The sequence below is a fragment of the Tigriopus californicus genome, chromosome 3 (genome assembly GCF_007210705.1).
Source record: "Tigriopus californicus strain San Diego chromosome 3, Tcal_SD_v2.1, whole genome shotgun sequence".
NCBI lineage: Eukaryota > Metazoa > Arthropoda > Copepoda > Harpacticoida > Harpacticidae > Tigriopus > Tigriopus californicus.
Window position 1 is genome coordinate 10474327 of NC_081442.1, and position 8080 is coordinate 10482406.

The following is an 8080-nucleotide window of genomic DNA, read 5'->3' on the forward strand; positions in this document are numbered from 1 at the left end:
GACTGAGAAAACCGCAAACATGGTAAAATATGCTAAATAGCAAAACTGTAATATTCCTTCAACCCAACGAGTATTCAAGAACATTCAGGTAGAGAAGGAAAGATCTTTCCAAACACACCGGGCATCTCTATTCGAACCTTGCTCGCGTGCATATTTACCAAATTGAAGGGTTAAACAAATGTCTTTGGAACAGAGGAGCTTCTCGAAAAGTGCAAGATCATGCCCTATATTTCAATTTCTTCCCCAATGCAAACGCATCACGAATGTCATGGGTTTTGATTTGACCCGTTGCTCAAAGGCATTCTTCATTTGGTGTGTTTACTTATTTCATTCTGAACGACTACTTTATTGTTCGCTCCAGCAAATGACTATTTCTCAGACAGGAATTCAAAGATTTGAACCGCTTCAAGCCGGAAGATGGAGGGTGGAGGATCGTGAGTTGTGTACGTGAAACATGGGACACTGTGGAAAAATAATGGACTTTTCGCATGGAACAACAATGCTTTACTGTAGATACTTCTTTTGGACTGAAGCAGGATTTATGCCATAACAAATTGACCGGCGAATTCCTATTCAATCTGACCGGTCGTAAGAAAAACTGCTTTCTCATGATCTATAGAGATTAAAGTTGAGGTATTATGTTTCAAACGATCGGCCTCTTTAGTATCTATGTAGAACATCTAATGGACTTCTCTATATAGGGCTTGAAACCATATGAGAAGGTCAATCTACGAAAGAGCATTAAATTAACATGTTAATTAGTGGGGGCTGGTGAATAGGACAATGAACTATGGTGATATGAAATGCCATAACCTTGGCCTCTGTTAGACTCCATCGATATGACATGGACATGATGGCAGCATTGACTTGAAAATGTAGAGCGTTTGAGGTCACATAGAGACGCTTAAAAAAAGACAACATGAATTCAAATACGAAAGACGTCCCTCAAGTTGTCAATGTCTCGGTCTAGACCTCATCTCTTCAACCAGAATTACTAACTCCCCAAGGTATGTTAATGCTCTCATTTGATCCAAAGTAGACGTGTATTTTACGATCACAGTAATCGTAGAAACTCAGTCCTTGTTGGGCAATACTGTTTCACCGGATAGAAGAACTCGTTTCTGGGTCATCATGACATCATGACATTCCGTATATGGACTCTAACGGATTCTTGGTGCACTATCAATTTCATTTCATTTCCTTCCCCACATGGACCCCAAATTGAGCTCTGGTGTTTTCATCTAAATGAGCTCGGAATGATCTTTGGAGATTTCTTCCTGACCTTTTCATCTCCCATTGTGTTGAATCTTGACAGTGAACTTGCCCCAAGTTCAGGTCTTGTCCACAATGCAAAGCCGAGAGGTCAAGTGGATTTGGGTGAATGGAATCTTGGCTGAGGCGCTCCCCATGCTAACGTGGTTGTCTACATCGCTGGGAGAAAAAGAACCGAGTTGTAACCATAAATCTGGGCGGGTTTGAACTTTCAATCGCCGCTTTCTTCGTCGTCGAGAGGAGCCATTGGAGGAAACTAGAAACCAATCTTCAGACTGAAGAACAGTTAGGCGCATGGTTGGGTGGGGCGATACTGGAGTTTCCTGGTCCATGAGCAAGTCAACTCGAGATCACGATTCATTCTCAGCTTGCTATCCAAGGCCATGGCTTGCCAATCCAATGGTCGGTTTCATTGTAGAAACCCACCGGTCTGTTACACGTTCAAGTATTCAAGACTTAACAATGCAATTAGTCGCGTTGCTCAGCTTTAGATTCGCGATCTTTGGGGAAGGAGTGTCTCCCACCAATAGAAGTCATTTGGCGCAAGTAAGGAAAACACTGTTTTGACCTTGTTTGGAATCAATGACGCATACAGGCATGCTTATGTGTTGTTTCTTCCAGAGTGAAGAGGGCATGAAGCAGTACTTTTTGTTACCAATCAATCACCACCAATGAGTTTTACGTGCTTCACATGGCATCAAGGAACAAGGAAGCATCTTGCCCCCATAAAGTCCAATTAAAAACTACTCGTTTGAGAAATCATGTCCCTTATGATTTGGACTGATTTGCCGCCACACCTTAAATCACTTCGTGATCATAATAACAATAATTACAATGTCAGTCAGTATAGCTTCCAAAATGTTGCAGATTGGCCATCCATCTTTCTTGACGTGGCAGTGTCATACTTGAATGGCGATCTTGATGGGAAAATAATTCTCTCCTCCAATCTTCTGGCATCTCAATCAATGAGGAAGTGCCCGAGGAGGTCAAGTTTGCTTGTATTTGATTTCTCTACTTAGCAATGAATATGAGTCTAGATAGGAGGACAATGCTGATGCCAATCTTGTAGGTCGAATTCTTCTGGCTCTGGTGCCAAATAGGTCGGACTATCAATAGGCCCAAATGATACTCAGGTTAGGTTCAATGATAAATCTCTCTCGTTGGGGTACAGGTACAGAAGTGCTGAATTGTGATCTGGCCTTGATGTCAAGAAGTGAATACTGCTCTGATGGAGAGAAACCATCGAAAATACTTACTGGCCTCTAGTTCATCAGGTGTTTGCAATCATTTAAACCAACGCGAAAAATGTAGAGACACTATATCTCACAATTTGCAATTAAATTCATCTACTCAGATTGAGATCCGGTGGCTCAACATTTTAAGTAGAGTGTGTTCACTCTGCAATTTAACAAACATGTGCGTATTTGCTCAATCATTTTAAGATCTACAATTGATACCATGCACATTTGCAAACATTACCTAATCCATAGGGATCTCAAGTGATTTTGCATTTTACACAAAACGTCACCATAAACTACACATGATAGGCTCGTAAACACTCCCGATATAAATACAAGTTCAACCAATGGTTTTTTTTTGATGACCTAAAACTAATTCATTCGTCTTGGGTAGGTAAGGTTTCAATGCAATCTAATTGTACCAACATTCCTTGGGTTTAAATCGCAAGTAAATCAGCTAAGCGTCCATAACGTGCAAATCGTCAGTGTCGTCAATCGTAACGTGTCGAATTTCGACACGGTGTCACAACTCTTTGTTGAATGGTCGAAATCCCGAACGGTAACGTTAATAATGTGTAAATGATCTCGTTGAAAATCAGAGGGCTTGAATATCAGATCCAAGGAGAGGATGCTAGAATTTGTCTTTGTTTGGAACCCCTGAACTTCTAACTGATATGGATGACAAACGAGGCCATCGCGATTGTTGCACTGATTATCGAGCTTGCATTCGAACCGAGTTTGATATTGAAATGAAAAGACAGTCAGACAAGACTTGAAAACCGTGAAAATCGATTACTTATGGACTTCTTCGCAATGTTTGCAACATTTGAAGTCTGCAAATGCTTACCCAATGCGAGGCTGATCAAAATGGGAAGGAAAACAATCTTGTAATCCATGATGTCCGGCTGTTGTACTACTTTCAAATAAAATGCGTCAGTTGTAGGGCTTTAACTTGGGTTCTCTAAGTTTCCGAGTTGAGTACAGATGAAAGTTTGTTTTGGGTTCTCGACTAAGATTTGCCGACGGATGATGTGGATGAATGTTTTCACTCCTTGAGGCGAATCATGATGGTTTGACTGGTCGTAATCCGTTTCAATCTGCTCTACCTGAAAAGTGAAAAACACTAGCATTAGATCCCTCATTCAGATTCAGATGGCAATGACTGTGTAGGCTGGAGAGCGGAATCATTTTCTTTTCCGTGGCTAAAAGTGCTCAGTTGTTAATAGTCTAAAGATTATCAGTCTAGAACTTGGTTGTGGGCTTGGTAATGCCTTGAATGTCTCATAATGTCACATTTTTCTCACCCTCTTTGGTAAAACTAGGAAATCCTTGGCATCAAATCAACAAACTTTTCACTTCAATAGGTGGATGAAAAATGTTCAATTTTACGCGGTTTGTTCCCACATTCCCCGACGTCTCGAACCAACGGAGGTGTTTCTCGCCTTTGCACGTTTTTCCAAGGACCACTCTACCCTTGGACCTGTCGTTTCCCACTCACGCTCAATTTAGACTTGCCATGAGTTGGACAACAGTAAAAGCATAATCGCAGGGAGCAAACTCGCCGAAGTCATTTTTCAAAACTCGGATCAATTATGTTGTACGATAGATTTGAAAGAACGACGCCTCTGTGGCAAAGTTCTCAGTTTCTCAATAAGGTTGTTTCCTTGTAGATGTGTCACGAAAATTAATGCACTTTCCAGCCAGTGAAAGAGCTTCCATCAAGAGTAAGATTCCATGTTCCTGCTGCTGTCGACCTTTAGACACCACAGACCGATTACACTTGTGTTGACTCTAATTGCCCACGGTCATTTTGGTAGGGAGAGGCCAAATGGCTTTAAATCGCCCGGTCACGAGATGATGTGAAGTCATAAAGCTATAAAAATGTCATGGAGAGAAATTCGGACAAAGCCCGATCATCTAAAGCCTCGGAAGGTCCTCATGTGATTCATGTCAAGCTTGCAAAGTGGTTCATTTTGATATACACCATGGACTCAGGAAAATTTGTATAATCAGGGTGACCTTTGCATATTAAAGCAATACACATGGAAAATGCTCAGCTTCATGTAGGTAGGAAGTGCTGGCTGTCTTAAGTTTTTGCATTCAGGGATCTATGGATCTGGATGAGCCATCTTCAATCAGGCCCTGGCATTATTGGAGTATGTTCTGCACGTCCTGTCATGGTGATTTTCCTGGGAAAGTGCAAGCACAATGTGCATCAAATCATTGGCGGTGGTCTGCTTCCAAACCAGGAAGTGGCAAATATCTTTGGCTTCGACCCAATCAATGGCTTCTGTCGTTGTTCAAGCAATGCCCAGAAGTGAATATGCCAGAAGATTGCCCAGAAATCATTTTCTAAAATTACCCTTAATTGACCTTGAACTTCCGAACCATCGCAAAACCAAGGTAGCTTTACCAGTCTATCAAGTAAATGGCGTCTAATAACAAATTACTTGATGGACAATAGGCTGAGAGTGAGTGTGAATAACCTACCAAATCCCGAGGGCAGCCTCACTTTCAGACAATTAGCTGGCGTGAGAATGGGATCCCTGTTCAAAGGGCTAATCCTCGTGCGGATATCTGGCAACGCTGATGTCACGTGCGTGTATCAACAAAGCGAAGGTCAAGACAGATAATGCTGGAAATTAAATTAATCCTATTGGCCCCGCAGTTACGGCCAAGGCGGATGTACTGTACAGCAGAAGCGAAGGTCAAGACAGATAATGCTGGAAATTAAATTAATCCTATTGGCCCCGCAGTTCTGATTGAACCATTTTCACCCGCCCAGATACCATGGAACTCCTTTCATTCAAAGGTCCTTGAACTTTCTCACGGACCAGATTAGAATTGGGGCGACCACCCTTGGTTGGTTTGGGTGGTCATTGCCACATTGATTATGCACCATGATGCCACTTGCACGGACATTAACATCATGTTCACTCCATAATACATATATCGATCAACCCTGGATCCAGAAGTGACCAGGCCTTCAGGAGAGCCAGGGAAGAAATGAAAAAGTCATCTTGTACTCCCAAGTAAAGCCAGTATGATTTTGGCGGCGGAACTTCCAGGATTTTTTATATCCCTGTCATCAACGTGGACTTAATTTGAGATCAGTAATGAATGAGTATGTGGAGTTGTCGGGTGAGTCTTGAATTAATGCTAATGCTGCGATGAGTAGCTGGATAACATTGTTTAGAGATGTTGCCAGGGTTATACTGTATACGTTTAATCCTCCAGGAAGTGAGATGCTCTATTTATGCCTGTGAATGGGTTCTTGCTCATAAGTGCTCTTACAAACGATGACCTTGTGGACTGGAACAAATTTCTTTTCAGGCAATCACATGTTTCAAATTGGTAGAAATGTTGATTTGGGGAGACGCCAACGAAAGTGCCAACTCATTCAATAGCATATGGCTTAATGTCAGTTGTACAATAAATCTTACAAATCCCCATGGAACGCTACTGCTTTTAGAGGAGAGATTGTATCTGTTTTAAGATTTGCCCTCTTTTGATATTTCTGTGGGGATAGGAATGCCTGTAAAAGGATGACAGTGGTTCGGAAGACAAAATCAGTTCTCGGAAAGTTCTTGAACTAAGGTCAAATGGGCCATGAATTTGTGGAGAAATTCAAGAGTACTTTTTCCTACTATTGATCGGTAACCAATCAGTTTTGAATCACATTGATCAAAACCTCGGATCAAGGACTTTGGCAAGGCTTTGTTAAAAGTGGATATCAATTAAGATCACGTAGTGCCGATAACGGAGAGAAAATGTTTTCAGGCGAAAGATTACCTTTTGGAGGGTGGCCCATAAAATGATTGGATGTCAAGGATACATACGTACATGAGTGAGGTGAAAACCGCCAACCGCCAACGACAATGCGTAATCGGCTCTCAGGTTTCCAACAATTAGGCCTCAATTGAAAGGGGCCTGTTTGATTATGGCTTTGATATCCATTCTCAAAGAAGGTCATGCTTAGAAAAATGCTCGCTTCAGCATATTGACAGAGGATAACTTGGACGGTCTATTTAAAAGTTCAGCAGTCTCATGGTGAGTTGAGTTTTCAGAATTCCATTCCAATAAATGTTTACTACAAGGAGATTTGCTTCAATTAATTTGCTCAGGCTCTTGGAAGCCCATATCCAATTTACCAAATCAATTCAAAAAATTGGAAAAGCAGTGTTGCCACCACAAACACCGAAGGTTACAACATGCCTTGCGTTTCAATATTTGTCCTCAAAAAATATGGAAAAAAACAGAATCTGCGATTGTAGCACTTGCTCCAACCCTTAAATGCTCTCGATTATTAAAAAAAGTTATCTGTTGGAATTTCTGATCATCATTGATTCTCACGAGATAAGTTACCATTACCAGAGGCATTTCCAAGAGTATCCTTACCTTTAAAACAACGTCTTGACATTTCCCAACACATTTTGTGCCAATGCCGATCGGTCTTCTACTTTCATGAGAATCATTCATCTGAGTGTGTGTATGTGTGTGTGTGTGTTTGGCTGTTGCTTCACAGGAATGTCCAATGACACCCCAGCCACACCTGTGTGGGTTTGGAAGATCGTTTTGAAAGGTGGTGAGGGTGATTAATTGGTCCACGAAACAATCCCTTGAGAAGCTGTGGTCAACGAGAACCAGTGAAGGGGCAATACCAAATTATCTTGACATTTCTCCCGTGCTACATCCATTCTTATGTAATGCATTCTCTCACGAGAGCAGAAGCATCCTTTGATGCGGGTGGTTGGATCGCATATATTCTTGAGTAACCTCCCATTAAAATGCCGCGCGAGTGCCCACGCCTCAAATGCAACAAGCCAAAGTATGCCGGAAAAAAATATGGCATCAAATTTATGCTAGTGGGCACACTCAGGTAATGGAGATAATGCCAAGTGAAAATGCATGGAAATGCAGCCAACCAAGGGACAACACAACGTTGAACATGGTTGATTGTAGGCTGCCAACTCTTAGGTCTTTCATTGAATGCGTCTTTTAGTCTGGCCATATTTGCTAACTTGTTTCCAGGTTGTGTGCCCTTAGGCTGATTTCTTTCTTGACTAGATCAGATTGGGCTGACTGAACTTGAAATGGGGTTCGCAAAGGATGGCGTGTTCTTCTGTTCTTTTGGCAAGAAAACGAGAACAGTGTACTGTTCCAGGGTCTATCCCGAGGTCATCTAATTTGCAGGTCTGGGAAAATCACACAACCAAAGAGAAAGAGATACAAAAAGTAAGGAAGATTCTGCCATTTCTATCCTGAGAGCTACGGATTTGAATAAAAACAGGAAGTGGGCACGATTTTCGAGTGGAAGCCCGAAAACCAGACCACTTCATGAGATTTGCCATGGTTCAAGACTTATTGAGAAGACAGAACTCGGGCACCCTGTTTTGATTACTGAAATTGCTTCAGAGCTAGAATAAACACGAGTGGATGGATGGATATACGAACAATCATGGAATGATGGTCCGGATAAGGCTTGGATCGAAGCAGGCTTTAATAGCCAAATTGTGGTTCTGTGGTGTGGGTTTAATGTTTAGTCAATAGTGTCTGGAAATTGTGAAATA